This window comes from Pseudorasbora parva, chromosome 24 (assembly GCF_024679245.1).
Source record: "Pseudorasbora parva isolate DD20220531a chromosome 24, ASM2467924v1, whole genome shotgun sequence".
NCBI classification, from domain to species: Eukaryota; Metazoa; Chordata; class Actinopteri; order Cypriniformes; family Gobionidae; genus Pseudorasbora; species Pseudorasbora parva.
The window spans coordinates 19,684,249-19,703,017 of record NC_090195.1 but is presented as its reverse complement, the minus strand read 5'-3'; the positions used below and the strand labels follow the sequence as shown (position 1 = coordinate 19,703,017).

General features: G+C 36.3%; 1 protein-coding gene across 4 annotated transcripts in view; it reads left to right on the top strand.

Annotated features, from left to right (window-relative positions):
- Window positions 1-18,769, top strand: part of ncoa2 (nuclear receptor coactivator 2) — a 148,515-nt gene that overhangs the window by 35,875 nt on the left and 93,871 nt on the right. For all 4 annotated transcript variants that reach the window (XM_067435023.1, XM_067435025.1, XM_067435024.1 and 1 more), the window contains exon 2: window positions 15,046-15,132. The gene's annotated coding sequence lies outside the window, so the exon portion shown is untranslated. The remainder of the gene's footprint in view (window positions 1-15,045; window positions 15,133-18,769) is intronic.

Genomic DNA, 18,769 nt, shown 5'->3' with positions numbered 1-18,769 from the left:
AGCTGAATGATTTGCGATCTAGCTGCTGCACGCCACTCATAGCTCTCTCATTCGCTGTACTCATCGCTCATTTAATCTCACTGTGGTAAACAATGCCAACGTGAACCAAGAACATGTCTCAGAAACGCTGTCTGCTGCTGCTATATGTCTAATCTTAATGCACCTATACTGACAGACACTCCCCTATTTATGCAAACCATTCCCTCTTTCCACACAATACCATCCCACCTTTTCACAGTCGACCACTCCCTTTTTAACAAGCTTTTTCAAATCGAAGGTGTGAAAAAACACCGCTGCAGCAGGGGGGTTTCATGACCCTTTAATGGTACAAAGACCTCTTGTATCAAAACGATCAGGGTCTTTGATTTCTCATGCTATGACCCCTTTAAAGTTCATCTTTAAAACAATAATCATATAAACCACTATTAAATGAAAAATCTACGGATGCACATGAGAACTGACCGGCGGAAAAGAAAGTGAAACTATGGATTTGAGGACACGCAGTGATACCTGTAATAATTTTGATCATAAAAATACAGCTAAGTTCAAGGGCCAACTTGCCATATACATAACATTAGAATGAGACTGTTTGTTATGAGGAATGCTGTCAATTCTCTGTGCTTTAGTTGCCCATGTTTCCGCACTGTTGTTGCAGGAAGAGCTCATCCACAATGGGATAGCATGGCAAGGTTACATACATGTGCATTCACATCCTTTTGTGCAGATGGAAGTGTCAATGTTACTTTAATGTTGTCTGTATATCTCTCATATATGATGTGGTTGGTTGATTTTGTATTAACATAACTCTGATTGTGTTCGTCAGAAAAAAAGGAAAGTCATATACACCTAGAGTGGCTTTAGGGCGAGTAAATTATGGAATAATTTTCATTTTTAGGTGAACTATCCCTTTATCCCCCTAGTAAAGCTCTTCAGTTTACCAGTGTTCATTCACTTCCGACATTGACTGTGTTATTTGTGACATATTATCAATTATTCTTTTAGTTTATTTTGCAAAAGCATTGATGAATATTATTAATAATACAGCAGTCATCATATTTTTTTCAACAGTATGTCTTTTAAAATAGTTTCTGGTCATGACGTTGAAAACGGGCAGGGACGTATAGAATCAGTTGATAAAGTAGTAGATGAAAATAGTACAGTTAAGTGTGAGATGTGCAGAGCCAATATGCCAAAGCTACATATCATTATAATCGGAACACTATAGAATGTTGTCCATTCTTTGTGCTTTAGTTGCCAGTGTTTCAGGACGTTGTTACAGGAATATAACATCCATAACGGGAGTGACACTTTCTGGCTAGTGCGTAAGAGCCCTCTTTATTTTATTTTATTTTATTTTATTTTATTTTATTTTATTTTATTTTATTTTATTTTATTTTATTTTATTTTATTTTATTTTATTTTATTTTATTTTATTTATTTTATTTTATTTATTTTATTTATTTTATTTATTTATTTTTATTATTTTATTTTATTTTATTTTATTTTATTTATTTTATAGAAGGGGCTGCACATGATTACATACATGAAAAAAGGTGTTTTAGAGAGTTTCAGTCATGTTTTAGTGCGATGATAACATTGGTGATATCACCATGCTGTGGAATTTACTGCTTAGTACAACAATAACTTGGAACATTAACTCCCAGATTGGTGGTACTGAGCTGCATGTTTACTGCTAGATTAATAACTTCAGCTCAGAAGATAACACTCATTTTGTGTATATAATTTAAAGATAAAGATACTATGTCGACAGAGCAAGAACATTTAAAGGAGTAAATTGATCAGCATTTAATGGCTAGTGATGCAAATTAAGGCCAGCATCGCTTTATACTGTTGCTCATTTTGTAGTTAATCTAGCACGTGGCAGTGAGTTTTGCACAAGCATGCAACATACATTTTCTTAAGAAATGTAAAAATCGAGTTAAGCATACAGATAATTGCGTTGGCTCCTGTGGCCTGTACTGTATTGTGATGTTATTTACTTTGAGGCATTAAATCTTCGTCTGACTAATACAATCAAGAAGTTGATGGATTGCCAGTGAAAATGTTGACATAGAAGGTTAAATTTGTATTTGGCCTCCACATCTGGCCCATTGTGGTCCGTTTTGAGTGAGTAAAAGAATCTGCACGGCCAATCTAATCTTTAGCCCTTGAGTGGTACGATTAGCTGGCTGCCTTCCCCTGACATAAGCCTTTAGTGACATCCCAACTGAGATGACTTGCACCTGCTTCAGGCCAGGAGGAAACGGAGAGGATCATGGGGGAGAGAGCAGGATCACTTACCCTCAGACATAGGGTTTAGACAATCCCGCTCACATCTAGTCAAAGAGCCGCTAAGTGAACTTGACTGAATACGTGAGACTTCTCAAAAGTATGAGGTGCTGCAGGGTTTTAAAATAAGATCTGGACTCCTTTTTGAGTGGGATTATTTTGTGAACATCATACGCTTTGATTTACGGTTGAGGTGTCATTTTTAATGAAAACGTTGGTGGCAATTTTGAGTTACTGATTTTCCCCTTCTCTGTTACCCTTAAACATCAAGTTGGCGGTTTTTGGTTACTGTGTCTTTAAGACTTCTATGTAAGTTGCGTCGTCTTGTGAAATGAGTAACAGCTTGTGAGCCGTGGGTTTGGTCTTGAGTTCAGTATAGTATGAACTGTTCATCCTTCAGTTCCTTTATAAAGCTTGCATTAATTTGTGGCAAGTTTGCTAATTGAAAAAAAACCCCACTAGATTTAAAATAAAGTTTCAGATCTGAAACAGCACTCTCCTATCATAGTCTTTATTTATTACTTATTTATTAGTAGTATTTGTATTGTAGTTTTTATTTATTTTTGTTTTATTTTAACTTTTGTATTTCACCTGTAAATGTTTATTTTAGTTTAAAGTTTAGTGATTTTAGTATGTGCTATTGTCGTTTTCATGCATTTTTCATAAATCTATATAGTAGGGATGCACCGAATGTTCGGCAACCGAAATTATTCGGCCGAAAATAGCCAAAAAAAGCACTTTCGGCATTCGGCCGAATAAGTAAAAAGGCCGAATAATTTTGGCCGAACAATGACGTTTTTAATGACGCGATCAAAAAGTAACCCACGTAGAGTGAGAGCCGCGTGCTTTATGCAGCAAACATGTCAGCAGTGTGGAAGCACTGTTTAGAGCTGCATCTCATGTCATCGATGAGAAGAGGAACCGACTTTCATGTGAGAAAGCAGAGAAGCTACTTTTCATAAAGAAGAACCTGCCACTTTTCCTGAAGAAGTAGGCTAAGTAGGCTTATGTCTAAGACAGTTATTTATTTGTTGTGGGTTCATCCACATTTTTTGCACTATTCAATGCACATTTGTTGTTGTAGACATACAGAGTTACATTCTTTCAGCAGTCAGTTATAGGCCTAACATAGGCTATTCAAGAAGGGGGCTTCAAAGATGGCCAAATAAAAATATATTTTTTATTGTACTAATTATTTATTTTAAGTTATGTTGTGCTTAGTTTGTATAATATCTGCTGGAATGTTAAAAAAAAAATCAGTGTTAAATAAATATTTTGAAATTGTATTTTTGTTATTTGATTTATTTCTCTGAAAAGCAACACAAAATAGTAAAAAGCAAATTTTTACTATTTAATTATTGTAATGGTAAAAAAAAATTGCCAAATAAATGGAAAAAATGCGAAACACCGCGTTCGGTATTCGGCCTTCGGTCTTCGGCCAAGCATTTCATTATTATTCGGTTTCGGCTTCGGCCAAGAATTTCATTTCGGTGCATCCCTACTATATAGTTTTAATTTATTTCAACTTTCAGTAATTGTAGCACTTCAGCATAAACTTATTTATTTCGGTTAGTTGCAATGGCAAGCAACAGTTCTCATTTTTATTAGGATTTTTTTCCATCTAATATTTATATTTTATTTAATTCCAGTAATTTTAATACTTTTTAGTGGTGAAACATGATTCAAACCCCTCAGGAATTTTTTGATATATTGTGTGTTTTGAGTCAGAGATTGGATAATATTTCGGGTCAGCAAAAAATAAAAGAACATTATTAAAGGCTAACTAAACTGTCAGTATTAAAATAAGAACAAATATGAAAATTACAAGCATAAATGAATACAATAGAACAAATTTACAAATAAAGTAAGGTCTAACAGTATTATTCAGGTACTGAAATGTAATAAGTAACACTACATCGTGTTCTCTGTGTAAATTAAATAGATTAGTCTTTGTTTTAAGCTGCCTTTTGTTTGATTAATATTAATGACATACAGCAGCAGGTATTTATAGGCTGCTGTCACTTTAAGATGTAATAAACAGGTCTAATATACCGATACAAATCGGATTTCTTTAACTATCTGTTAGCTTAAGACACAACCGTATGAGCTGAGGTTTTTATGAGAATACTTGCCGAGATTGGTATTTTAAGGTAACAGTTTGGCAAGCATTTTGAGAACTTTGTGTATGTGTTTAAGCACAAAGATGTGTTAAAGAGGACTATATTCTGTGTTTGCGCAATGTCTGAAACACGACCGTCCGCGTGTTCAAGTACAGAATTGAGTTCTCTTTTGCATCATCTTGCGCTTGAATGGTTTCAAATTTCTTAAATGTTTAAATTGTCAAGACTTACGCAGAGCTGTAGTGCTACACACAATGGTATTTGAAATACAATTTTTTTGAAACAGTATTTCCTTAAACACTTACTTGTCTGTATATTGTTTTCGGATTTATTGAATATATTTGCGGGCACCATATCTTTACATAAATGATATGACTGCGCTGATTTATTTATTTATACCCTACGTATCAGTTCACATGCCTGTTGTAGGAGCCATATTAACTTTTGTTAATATTTTTGCCTTATATTTTTTTAAGTTTTCTGTTTAGTTATATGTTTTCTAGTGTGTGTGCGCTCCTCCTTCATGCAGTGGGAGACAGTTTGTTATAAAGGCTGTAATTCTGGTCCAGAAGGGGTTGCTCATACCAGCATAACAGTCACTGACCGCAAGATGAGTGCGGATGAGCATTTGGCAGAGTGTGTTGAAATGATGCGCTTGCAGGACTTAACAAAATTTGTGTTTTTGTTTGATTTATTTTTAACAATAAATATCAATGAGCATCATCTGCATCAAATCCTCATGAGTCAAGCAGGATCAGCATCACTGCAAAGTGTACACCGATGTACAAGCAAAAAACGGTGTTTTACCAGTAGTGCAGAACCTGCCATTATTTTTCTAGGTATTCACGCACTAGTTGTGCTCATGTCTCTTGCAGCATCTCATGACATGCTGTTTTACATGGTGTTCAAGATAAAAGGCTTTCAACTTTTTATAATCGTGTCTTTAGACTTGTGTCTTGTGTTTTTAACGGCAAAAACACTTTGTGTATGAATGGCCTGTACTTTTTTTTGCAGCAGCAGCAGCAGCAGCAACAAGTCTTTGACAGTTCTTACTCATCTATCCTGTATTCAAAATATTCCCATACCAGGGATGTCCATATTCTTCTTTATTTAAGTCATTATCCTGCCTGGAATTCCCATTCCCTGCACTTTCTTCCATTTCATAATGGTAAACACGTTCTGTTCTGTTCTCACGTTAGATTTTGGCACTGCATTCAGATTGCACGGGAGGCCGGGAGAAAAACGAGCTTTCTGCGGTTTAGAAATCACACATGCCCACATCGCAAATTTATTACGATTTCGATTAATCTCACCGCCTTAGGTGGGATGTTTCTTTACTTGGGTCCAATGGGAAATGTGTGTTTTAAAGTAACATTATGACGGAGAATACCTGTTCAGTCAAATCATTTCTATGGTGCTGTAATATTAAGAAATATTACAATATTAAGAAATATTAAAGCCTCAAAGTGGCCAGTTGGTGAGAGCATGGGGAATATGGTCTGTGGTGTTGCACACACAACCGTAACACTGACATGAACTTTTGACCCAGACTGCAGATGGAGAGAGATAGTGGGTCTAGGGGAAGAGAATGCAGGCTGTGCCACTCTATCGCAGCATGTTATTTAGAAATAGATCTATGGTGTGTGTGACCACGCCATCGGATCTTCCTGGCACTTTGGTGTGAAGTGTTTATTGAATAGTAAGGAGCAGCTACAGCTCTGGAAAAAATTGAGACCACTGCAATTTTTTTCTTAAAGGGGTGGTTCTGTGTTTTTTTTTCCAGGCTTGGTTGTGTTTATCGGGCACAGTATAACATGTCTTAATAGTTCTTCTTTTTTTACGCCGTATTTTTACCTTTATTCCACACCGCTGTCTCCACTGTCCTTTGAGCGACTCGTTTGCTTCCTGCTTCTATGAAGCCCATCCCTCTAAAAAAAGCAATGGTCTTAGATCGGTTAGATGGGCAAATGCAGTTTACTGTATTTTTATTGGCTGAAGTGCCAAGCACAGGTTGTCTGGAAATGCCACGCCCCTTACTATTACGGGCAGAAATCACATCTAGGGTAGTGTTTATGTTAATAGCAAGGGTTTATGATGTCACCAACACGGGAAGAACCTTGCTGTAGTCCAAACCGGATGTTTTTTGTAGGCAATAAACTGCCATAAATATAAAAGACAATATCTCTGTTTTCATTGAACTTTCGCTGTAACTTTGCATATACTGTTTATGCTAAAGCAGCAACATTACACACTAACTAAAGTTAAAAAAGTGAAATCGCATGCAACCACCTCTTTAAATCAGCATCTCTACAAGTATGGAAGCCATTCCATTCCAGTGTCTGTTGTGAATGAGGTTCTGGTTAGATGATCACCTGAACCAAATCTTATTTAATGAGGAAAAGTATTAAAAAAAACTCTTCTGTGGTCATCACTGTCCTCTTGCAGTAGGACCAGCTGGATGGGAAAAACAGTGCTAGTAGTACCTCAGAAATGTTATTGGAATCAAGCAATAATGTTAAAAAAGTTGAAAAGGAAAGTTTTGAGTGAGGAAAAGAAGGGTTTAATTCTGGCTTTACTGGCAGAGGGATACAGTGAGTATCTGGTTGCTTCCATCCTTAAAATTTCAAAGACGGCAGTTCATAAGAACAAGATCAAGCAGCAGACATTTGGGACAACAAAGCTACAGACCGGCAGAGGGTAAAAACGACTCTCCGCTGACCGGAATGACCGCCAACTCATTCGAATGTCACTCAACAACCATAGGATGACATCAAGTGACCTACAAAAAGAATGGCAAAAGGCAGCTGGGGTGAAGTGCATGGTGAGGACAGTTCGAAACAGGCTCCTAGGGGCAGGGCTGAAGTCGTGCAAAGCTAGAAAAAAGCCCTTCATCAATGAGAAGCAAAGAAGAGCCAGGCTGAGGTTTGCAAGAGACCATAAGGATTGGACTGTAGATGACTGGAGTAAGGTCATCTCTGATGAGTCCAATTTTCAGCTTCATCCAACATCTGGTCGTCTAATGGTTAGATGGAGGACTGGAGCGGTGATGATCTGGGGGTGCTTCAGCAAGGCTGGAATCGGGCAGATTTGTCTTTGTGATGGACGCATGAATCAAACCACATTTGAGGTTGTCCTGCAAGAAAACTTGTTTCCTTCTGCTCTGACAATGTTCTTCAACTCTGAGGACTAGTTTTTCCAGCAGGACAATGCTCCATGCCACACAGCCAGGTCAATCAAGCTGTGGATGGAAGATCACCAGATCAAGACCCTGTCATGGCCAGCCTAATATCCAGACCTGAAACCCATTGAAAACCTCTGGAATCTGATCAAGAGGAAGATGGATGGTCACAAGCCATCAAACAAATCTGAGCTGCGTGAATTTTTGCACCAGGAGTGGCATAAAGTCACCCAACATCAATGTTAAAGACTGGTGGAGAGCATGCCAAGACGCATGAAAACTGTGATTCAAAATCAGGGTTATTCCACCAAATATTGATTTCTGAACTTTAGTATTGAGTTGTTTATAAATGAATATGAACTTATTTTCATTCGGTTATTCGAGGTATGACAACACTGCATCTTTTTGGTTATTTTGAACAGTATTTGCTTTCGGCAAATAAATGCTCTAAATTACAATATTTTTATTTGGGAAAAATGTTGTCAGTAGTTTATAGAATAAAACAAATGTTAATTGTACCCAAACACATACCTGTAAATAGTAAACCCAGAGAAACTGATAATTTTGCAGTGGTCTCTTATATTTTTCCAGAGCTGTATTATTGAACCTGGTTAGTAGTTTATCTGTAATTGTGACCATAGCTTTTGGATGTATCTCAACCGAAATCAAACGATCTCAAAAAACTTGTGACTTTCCGGTATTTTAAAGACATTTCCACAGAAACAAAGGCTCTTTTGGTGTCTAATATCTGACAGTTGAATCAGACGGTTGACTGAATTACCATGGTTGAGGGACCCCATAACTACAGTGACCAATCGGGTTAAGATCCCCTGTAGGCTAGAACAAGCATGTGACACAAGAAACTGAGGGAAATTCCTGCAGCTTCAGAAAAGACTCTTCTTTAACTTCCCCCTGACCAATGGAAATATAAATGAAGCCTTTCAAAACACATCCGATTTGTCTCTCTTTATGATTAATAGCGAATTGTATATGCTAGATCAATTTCAATGTACATTTTTGCACAGACCACCACATGATCCCTGTTTCTTATTCAGAATTGTTAAAGCCACATGTGTGTGTGTGTGTATATAATATTTTTTGTAATATTATTTATAGAAACACCTGCCCAAAGCGCTCGTATTATTGAATGTACCCATCAGAAACACAGCAGCAGGTCTTTTGTTCTCCCTTTGTGTTGTTGTCACTGTGCATGGAGTTGTAGCAGGTCAGCTGCTGTGGAACTACATGTAGCAATATCTGGTCAGCACATGACATCATGTGACAGCGCTGCGGAGCGTGCCCTCCCCTCAGGTATTTGTTCACAAGCTCCCAGGAGAGCTTCTGCTTAAGTCAACAACCCATTTAAAGGCATTTGCTCACAATGGGAGAATTCTGGCTGTTTCTGCATGGGCTTTCAACTTTGTTGAATGATACTTACTGCAGCAAGTCATTTTTTTCTTCTTCTCAGAGGCTAATTCTGGGATCGTGGAGATGATTTAAACCCTTTTTTCCACTAATTACTTGCTGAACATAATTAAAAAGGCGTACTTCATGTTACTATCTAATAAGCTTGAAACGATTCCCTTGTGGAAGCGGAGGCCCTGAAGACGTGTGTAACACTATTAAATCTTTACCAACCTGATGATGGTTGTCATTTTTTCCCTTCTCTTCCTGTTATTTTTTTTCCTCTCCAATTTTTCCCTCTTCTAATGATGTTGAGCTAATTTTCCGTCCCTTAATAGTCTTCAAAAAAGTTTATGTGATGATTGCTTTATACCATTTTGGGGATTCTGGCGCCATAACTGCTAACCCTTGCCGTTTGGGTTTCTGAAAGGGTTAGATTTCCATGTGCTGATTAGGTCTAGCACGTCCTAGATACTAGATATGCTTATGTTTTTCACAGCAGTGCTTGTTGCATTTGAACTAGAGTATTTGTGAATGGTATTTTTTTGTCTGACTCTATCAGATCATTCTGTATTGTCTCTAAATTGCACCGTCACAACACAAGTACTTTTATCGCTTGACCTTAAACTTAGTTCAGTTGTGAACCAAACAGAGCTTGTATAAACCAAATCCAGATTTTCTAGCAGACTTCAGTAAAAAGATTTTATTCAGCAAGGGTGCATTAAAATGATCAAAAGTGACAGTGAAGGATTTTTATAATGTTGCAAAATGTTTATTTTTCTAATAAATGCTGTTCCTTTGTCCTTTCTGTCCTTTTGTCCTCTTCTCTAAAATCAGTTTCAACAACAATATTGAGCAATATTGTCACTTTCACTTTCACTTATATATTTGGCAGCACAATATATTATTATTTTTATGTTGTTGATATTAAATGCTTCTTGAGCACCACATTTGCAGTTTAACATGATATCTGAAGGATCATGCAACATTGGTGTTAAAGCAAAAATTTCAGCCACCATTACTCCAGTCTTTACAAGAATAAGTTGCCTTTAAGTATCACTACACTGTGAACATTTTTTGTGGGTTTAACTTAAAGTAACTGGGTTGCCCTTAACATTTGAGTTTATTGAAATTAAAAATTTTAGTTGATACAATGAAGGAAATTTATTTAATACATAGAAAATCTAAATATTATTGTATCTGAACCACATAACATTTTTATAATTCACGAAAATGGCACAATTTCGCATGTTTCACTGCGTCATCACAAATAAAACACAATTACCCAATATGCTTACAAAATCTTTTAATAATATTTAAATAAAGGCTGTTGATTGTCAAAAATGTTCATTGCGTTAACTCAATTTTTTTATATTTCAATAAACTCAAAATTGAAAGGCAACCAAGTAACTTATTTTTGAAATATTTTTTTACAGTGTACAGTTTTGATCAAATAAATGCAGCCTTGCTGAACATAAACTTCTTTCAAACCCCCAAATTTCACTGTATTTACTTTATTTTTGCAAAACCTAATCTTTTTCTATAATATCTAATGGTATATTTCCCCTCATTTTGTCTCTTGAGCTCATGTGACGTGCTGATTCAACTGTCCCTAATGTCTCCACTTGATGTTCAACTTTCATGAAGTTTTTAATGGACAAACAAACTCTATAATATTGTGGGATCAATTAGATCTTTTCCCTTGGTATTGCTGAGAAGGTCAGGACGATGACCGAATAAAACCTCTATCCAACTCCTCTTATTCACCAAGTTTGTAGAGATGGCTTGCTCTCTTATGGTAGCTCACTTAAGCTAATTGCCTGAAAAACGCAACCACTCTATATGTTCTCATTGTGGTTTACTAACTATAGCAGAACCATTTCTCTTCAGCAATTCTTCGAAAGAATGTTAATTTGAAAGGTGCACATATGGTGAACCACTATCAACAAACTGTTTACTTGCTATTTCAGTTGATCTCCATTATCTGTTCCTATTTCTTTTTGGACAAATTATAAGAAGGGACCTGTACATATGGGTCCCAAGGACAGCACCAATTGTTGACCCCTGTGTGTCCTCTCAGTAACACCCCAGCATGGTTGGTTCTCTCCGAGCCGGTGCCGGCAAAGTGTTGTTATTAAGAATAGCCACACTCTTTCTGACAGGTCTGGTAATGCTCAGCTGTCTCTTCGGTTGGCTGATAGCTCTCTGATAGAGGACAGCTCAAGTGCCATGCTCACAGCTGACAGGGCTCTCAAGACGGACAGGGAAGTGATGTCATAGCAAAGACTAATGTTTACTTCTGTCGAGGTCAATTGTAGGTGTAGCCACAAAACATGAAGGTTATTTATTCAATAGATAAAAATGTGTATACAGTAGTAGTGGCCAAAAGTGATGTCCAGCCTAGGAAAATGTACATCTTCATTATTCACCCTTTACCCTAAGATTATTCAAAATTGGTTGATTTCGTAATATCACCATGTGGTTGTGCTTGAAGTCAATTGCTTTTTTGCGATAACGCAGTAAAACATGGATATTGTTGGATGTAATCTTTGTTTAGGCTGTCATACAAAAAAAAAAAAAAAAAATTAAATGGGACGTATCTTGAAAATCGGACTTTTCCCTTGTTTAAGTGCTATAATATAAATGACCCGATCTGATCCACGTCATCGGTATCATGCCGATACTGGCCCAAAACGCTAGATTGGAGATCGGAGGGGAGAAAAAAAAGATCCGATACCTATCCAACACAAACCATGGGAAAATCTAGCTTAAACCCTCGCCTAAATGCTTTAATATTAGCATATCCCTTGCTGCGACTAGGATTGCAACCCGTCCCATGAAATACAGAATCGTCCTGTATTTACAAGCGAAATTACATTATGTAAAATATGGGAAATTTTTGGAAATGGGAGATTTATCCCGTATTTTACATAGGTCCACACATAGTTCAATAAACATATAAGGATTTTAAAGTGTGGAGAATACTGATAGCAAATATTAAATAAAAAAACAATTTCTCAGTAAGTAGTAGAAAAGCTAATTTGCGCACAAATTGAGTTTTAGCAGCTTTGTTTCCATAGCGGCGAGGCTCGAGAACATGCGCTGTAAAGCTCGGCGTCCACCGTTTGACGAACGCAAGAGGATCTCCAGATATAGGGCTAAATATAAAAAAAGGTATCAATTGGTCTGTCCAGTAACTCATGATGAACCGCAGGCCAGCTGCACACTGTGCAGAGCAGCATTTCAGTGTCTCAGACTGTCTCTGACTTAAAACAGCATGCACTGACAGACACATCCTTGCTTCTAAAGGTAGGCCTATTGTTTTATTTTTATGGATAATATATTAATATAATTTTCCATACAATCAGAGCTTGACAAACAGAATCAATTTTTTTTAGACAGGTTAATAGATTATAGCCTAATTAATGTTAGTTTATCATTTCTAGGCTATACATACATAATAATGTCATATAAAGTTTATAAAAAGCATATTTAGATACAAATGGGACACAATTACATAATATAGTCATAATAATGTAAATAAATAATAAAAAAAAATTTTTTTTTTTGAATTTCAGAATTGTCAGAAAATATTTTACTGGTTCGGAATGACTGCTTAAAGGGACAGTTCACCCAAAAATTCTGTCAGTATTAACTCACCCTCAGGTTGTTCCAAACCTGTATATATTTCTTTTTTTCATGCTGAACACATAGGAAAATTCATTCCTACTATAGAAGTCATTAGTGTCTCCAAAGCAGCCTCATTACAAACTTTTGTATTTTAAATTTTAAAATATGTTCTTTTGTGTTCAGCAGAACAAAGAAACTCATACAGGTTTGGAACAACATGAGGGGAGTAAATGATGACAGAATTTAAATTTTTGGGTGAACTATCCCTTTAAAGTGCACCAAATAGATTACTAAAGAGTTCTTTTAGAAATAAATAAAATAATAAAATGTGAAATAATATTAAATATGTTCAGTTGCAAGTTCACATACTTGAGCTCATGGTTTTTTGTTGAGCTGTCAAGTTGTCATTGTTGAAATAATCAGTTCATGATTTATTTTTTAAATCTACAAATCATAAATGGGTGTCCCTAATTTTGGCTTCTAACTTTCCATTTATTTTATTACTAGTAGTAGTATTAGTTGAAGATTAAAATAAAAATATTGAATTGATATTGGAAGCTATCGTATCGTATTGAAAGCTACGGTATCGGTATCGGAAGTGAAAAAGTGGTATCAGGACATCTCTAATGACAAGCCAGACCCACATCAAGATGTTTGGTCTGGGACGCCATTGGCAGGGCTTGGTCCGATAGGATAGTGCTTCAACCAACCAGAGCAACGAAGAATGTGGCGTAGTCAGAGCGAGTGTCCTTTTTTAAGAATGACTTAGCAGGGAAGTAGCCTCAAGTAGAGGGAATTAATGCGGAACCATCACAACTCTGCCGCAACTTATGTTAAGCCCGCCCTTCGACTCTATACACGATGTAATTGGCCAGACCAGAGTTTGAATTTCAAGCTCGCAAGCCAACGGAGAGTTGCTAGACCCAGAAAACGTAAAAAAGAACACCCCAGTAACTTTGTTTTCTGCAAGCATGTGAAAAAACGAGCCGCTCAGATTTCTGCCCCCATCTAATGTAGGAAGGGGATCTATTATAATATTACTGCTCTTTAATCTGCACCTTTCCACCCACGGTGCAGACGGACTGCTCCATATTAGCATCGTTTTCGCCCTCAGCCAGTTGTACTTCCAACCATTTTCTCCACACTCGAGCATCTATAGCGACAACAATGTCTTGTAAGCAATGCAAGTGCATTGCCTGAAAGAGGCACAATCCAAGGAAGGTTTTGCTAAAAAAAATTATACTCAAGGATGGATCAGTACTAACTTTTCATGATCAATCTTAGTCTCTGGAGCGACACCGGTCACGGCAGTAATGAAAGGGAGAGTGCACACTTTATTACAGTTTATCTGAGTTGTTTTATGGATGTAAAGTTGACCCGTTTATTAAGCACCCCGGTCTGTATGTATTTAACTATAAGTTGTAACTAGTGTTTGTGTAATTCACTGTGTATGCTTATCATAATGCAAGAGAGCATTAGAGTGTTTATGGATAAGACCTTAATGCACACTTCTTGTCCTGTGTTTTACCAGCTCATTTGCATTTAAATGGCGATTTTAACATGCTATAATACATGATCTGTGGGGTATTTTGCGCTAAAACTTCACATACACAATCTGTGCATACCAGACACTTATTTTTCATCTTGTAAAAAGGGGCATAATATGTCCCCTTTAATAACTAATTATGTAGTCAATATATGCTTTTTCTCGTGACTAGTGGTCGACCATTATTTTATTTTTTTGATGGCTGATATCTAGAGCAGGGTGGCCGATGGCCTATATACTATATATATAATATTTTATTTATTTTTATTAATATTTAACAAATTAGTAGTGTGTATGTGTGTGTATGTATGTGTGTGTATATATATATATATATATGTGTGTGTGTGTGTGTGTGTGTGTGTGTGTGTGTGTGTGTGTGTGTGTGTATATATATATATATATATATATATATATATATATATAATATATATAATATGAATATGAATAAAAAGGAAGTAAACTGTAGGCTAACAGGGCACTCAGTAATCTGGTAAGTTTGTGCGCCCTGGTAATCATATGTAATATTTTCACATACCGTTTACTTTCTTTGTTTAACAGTTTTGTCTAATAACGAATTAGATATGACTGTTAAGCAGAAGCTGTAAAATAATGAAGATGGAGAAGAATGTGAGTGCTGTGTGATCAGATGCTGGTGTTTTCAGCACCGCCAGTCATAATATAAAAGTCCTGCGTCTAACACACCGGAATCAGTAAACAGTCGATGACGACATTTAAAAAAAAAAGTGAAATATCGGCCAATATATACTGGCTTTGGCAATATAGGGGTCGTCCACAACTTGTGACCTTTTTTTTTTCTATGCATTTTCTGCGGAGCCTTGTTTGAGATCTTAACTGGGTGGTTCTGCTCTCTTCCACAGATTGAGAGAAGAGAATAATGCCCAAAGATTTCCACTGGTCCCACTGCTGCAGAAATGCCCTGAGGCTTAGTCTGGACTGAAGCCAAGGTAAGCTTAGCAACCTGTGATGAACACACTGACTTTCTCTCACACTTTCCTCTATCCAATTGTTGGTTAATACACACATGACATTATAGGTTTAATGTGTGTTTATGAAACTACATGGTGAGGAGATGAAGAAAGCACTTCTACAATATACTGCGTAACAAATGAAAGTGTGAGTTGGTGTGGTTTGTGTGGGAGGCGTGATGTCATTTCCTCTCTGTATTTGGTTTGAGCTGCAAACAAGGAACCTTGTTTTTCTCTTGTTTGCATCCTTGAGATCACTTCCATTTTTCCTTTCTGTCTTTTATTCCTCTAAAACAAGGGGTTTTCAACTTTTAGAGACTACGATTCCCAGCCAGCCGAGGGACCACGGAATTTAAAAAGCTCATGTTTGTGTTAGTAACACTTTATAATCACTTGCATTGAAAACTTGTTAACCAGTGAAACAAACCCAAGAAATTGAATTTTAGCCTCTTTTGAAAGAAGACACTTGGGTTTAGCTCGTTTTACGCGCTACAACACGTAATCATGCCACATTTACAAATTATGATCAGTTGTATTTATTTTTAGTTTAAAATCTCTCAACTACAGACTAAATAAAACACAGTATAAATCGATATATAAATACAAATTTGAAAAGTGTTTGTGTGTATATGTACAGTGTATATATATATATATATATATATATATATATATATATATATATATATATATATATATATATATATATACACACACACATACACACACACACACACACACACACACATATGCTATGTATATACAACCACAAAACATCATGTGTATATATATATATATATATATATATATATATATTACAATATGTATATATTATTACAAATACAGTTCAGGCCAAAAGTTTGGACACATTACTATTTGTAATGTTTTTGAAAGAAATTTCTTCTTCTCATCAAGCCTGCATTTATTTGATCAAAAATACATTTATTTTTTTTTATATTGTGATATATTACAATTTTAAATATTTGGTTTTCAAATTATTATACTTTCAGTTTAGTTTAGAGCTTTATTTATCCTCTTGGGGCAATTAGTTTAGGCTCTCATGGTGCTTCACATTCAACACTAACACATATACATTCAAAACCAATTAACAAAAATAAATAAATAATAAACCAAATTTGTTACATAAACGAACCGCCTCAGGCACAAAAGTAAATTTATAACGATTTGTCCAAATTCAACGGGTGTGTGCTGTCTCCCATTATTTTGTGCGCCATTCTCAGCACTTGCTGTTCATAGTACAATATGAGGCTTCGTAAGGGAACTCCCATAATTTTTGAGCACATAATGGCTCATTTATTTCTGTGATGCAAAGCTGAAGTTTCAGGATGGTTACTCCAGTCTTCAGTGTCACATGTGACATCCAGTCTGTCACATGATCCTTCAGAAATCATTCTAATATTCTGATTTATTATGAGTGTTGGAAACCATTCTAATGCCTAATATATTTAATGAATAAAACGTTCAAAAGAACTGCATTTATTCAAAATAAAACATTTTCAAATAATATAAATCTCCTTTAGTATCAATTTTTATCCATTTAAAGCAGCACTAGGTAACTTTTCAACCTTCATAATATATTTTTTAAGACTCTTGTGATGATACATCGACTTACAATAGGTTGAATGACACGTCTGCCATAGCCTGATGGGGCCTGTATCGTTTTTAATCGTACTTTTAAACTTCGGGTTTCGGGTAGTAACCCGAGAACAAAAAGAACTACAAAATTCGACTGCTTTACGGCATATACGTCACTTCCACCAACACCCACACTTCCTTAAATTCGGACGTGCGAGCCCAACTTTGTTCGTCGGATAATATAGTCATGTCCGAAGCAGCACAGACACATAAGAAAGAAAAGGTTTTATTGGAGTAAAGCAATAAGAGGAAACGAAAAAGTGATGGGATTAAAGGCAGGACGAGGATCAACATTGGACCAGCGTTTGCTCGTTGGTGTGAGCTGAAGGAGGCATGCCCGACCGATGCTGTCATGCTTGTTATGGTGATTACCTAACGTTACCACCCAAACATTGAACTGAAGTATTATATAGATTCTGTAAAACGGTAACCAATAGACTACTATAATGACGCTGGCTAGTAAACGTGAGCATCGTGATTATTTGGCGTTTGAAAAAAATAAAACCCATGAAATTATATTCATATGACATGCTGAAACATATGCCACTGACTGTAACGTTACCTGGGATAAAGACATTTCACACGCGCCACCAGAAGAACACCTGCATGTGAACTCCTCCTGCAGTGTTCAGGTTAACTGTTAGTGCTGCACCAACCCGCGGCGCCACTTTTATGAAGTTATTTGGCTGGCCCGCACCACTGTATATATTTTTACAACCCGCCCCGCATCCGCGACCATTAAATAGACATATGGGGTCCGCGGGTTATGAGACAACCCGCGCATTACTAGTTCAGGGCTATCAGGGCTGTCATGTCAACAAATGCATGCGCGATGGCATCCCCTGTTGAAGGATGACAGATCTTACGACAGTAGTTGAGGACATTATTTTTTTCCAAACTGTAGGGGGACCCCAAGAGCAAAAGTTGCCAAATGCTGCTTTAACACATTCTTGCTGAATAAAATTATTTATTTATTTCAAAAAAAGAAAGAAAAAAGTTGATTGACCCCAAATGACCGACCAGTAGTGTATATTGTTGTTACAAAGATTTCTATTTTTAAAACATTTGTTTCTTTTTTTTTTTTTTTTTTTTTACTTTTATTCATCAAAGTATTATAAAAAAGTATCACAGGTTATAAAAAAATATTAAGCAGCAGAACTGTTTCCAACTTTGATAATGATTTATCATATTAGAATGATTTCTGAAGGATCATGTGACACTGAAGACTGGAGGAATGATCCTGAAAATTCAGCTTTGCTGTCACAGAAATAAATGATCATTTAAAGTATAATAATTTGAAAACCAGTTATTTTAAATTGTAATAATATATCACAATATTACATTTTTCTGTATTTTTGATCAAATAAATGCAGGCTTGATGAGCAGAAGAAACATCTTTCAAAAACATTACAAATAGTCATGTGTCCAAACTTTTGGCCTGTACTGTATATAACATATAATTGTGTATATATTCAAAAATGTTGTATGTGTGTGTGTATATAATATATATTTTATATAATTAATAATGGTATATATTTACAGAAGGTGAATTCAGGTAAATTAGGACAATTTTTACCATTGTGATGACTGGGAAAAATGTCCTAATTATCCTGGTTTAACCCTATTTACTTGTTATATTATTAACAAATGTTCATAGAATCAATCAGTAGTTTGATTCTACAACAAGTAAGTGACATTCGGAATAGCAGCCGCTAGTGAGCATGTGTTTGGCTGCATGTGAATGCCACAGTCACCACCTGCTCTGCTTGAACCATTGCGCTCTGCCGTCATGTGACTGAAGAGCAGGGTATTGTCTTGGTTTAAAAGAGTGTGCTCGCTTTGAGCAGAGAGGAGGAATTTTGGTGCGTGGATCATTCTCTGTGTATGTAGCGGGGTGGGAGGGGTTGTTGGAGACCTGGAGTTTCCTGTACGGGGAGGGCGGGGGAAGGCTGGGGGTGGGGCA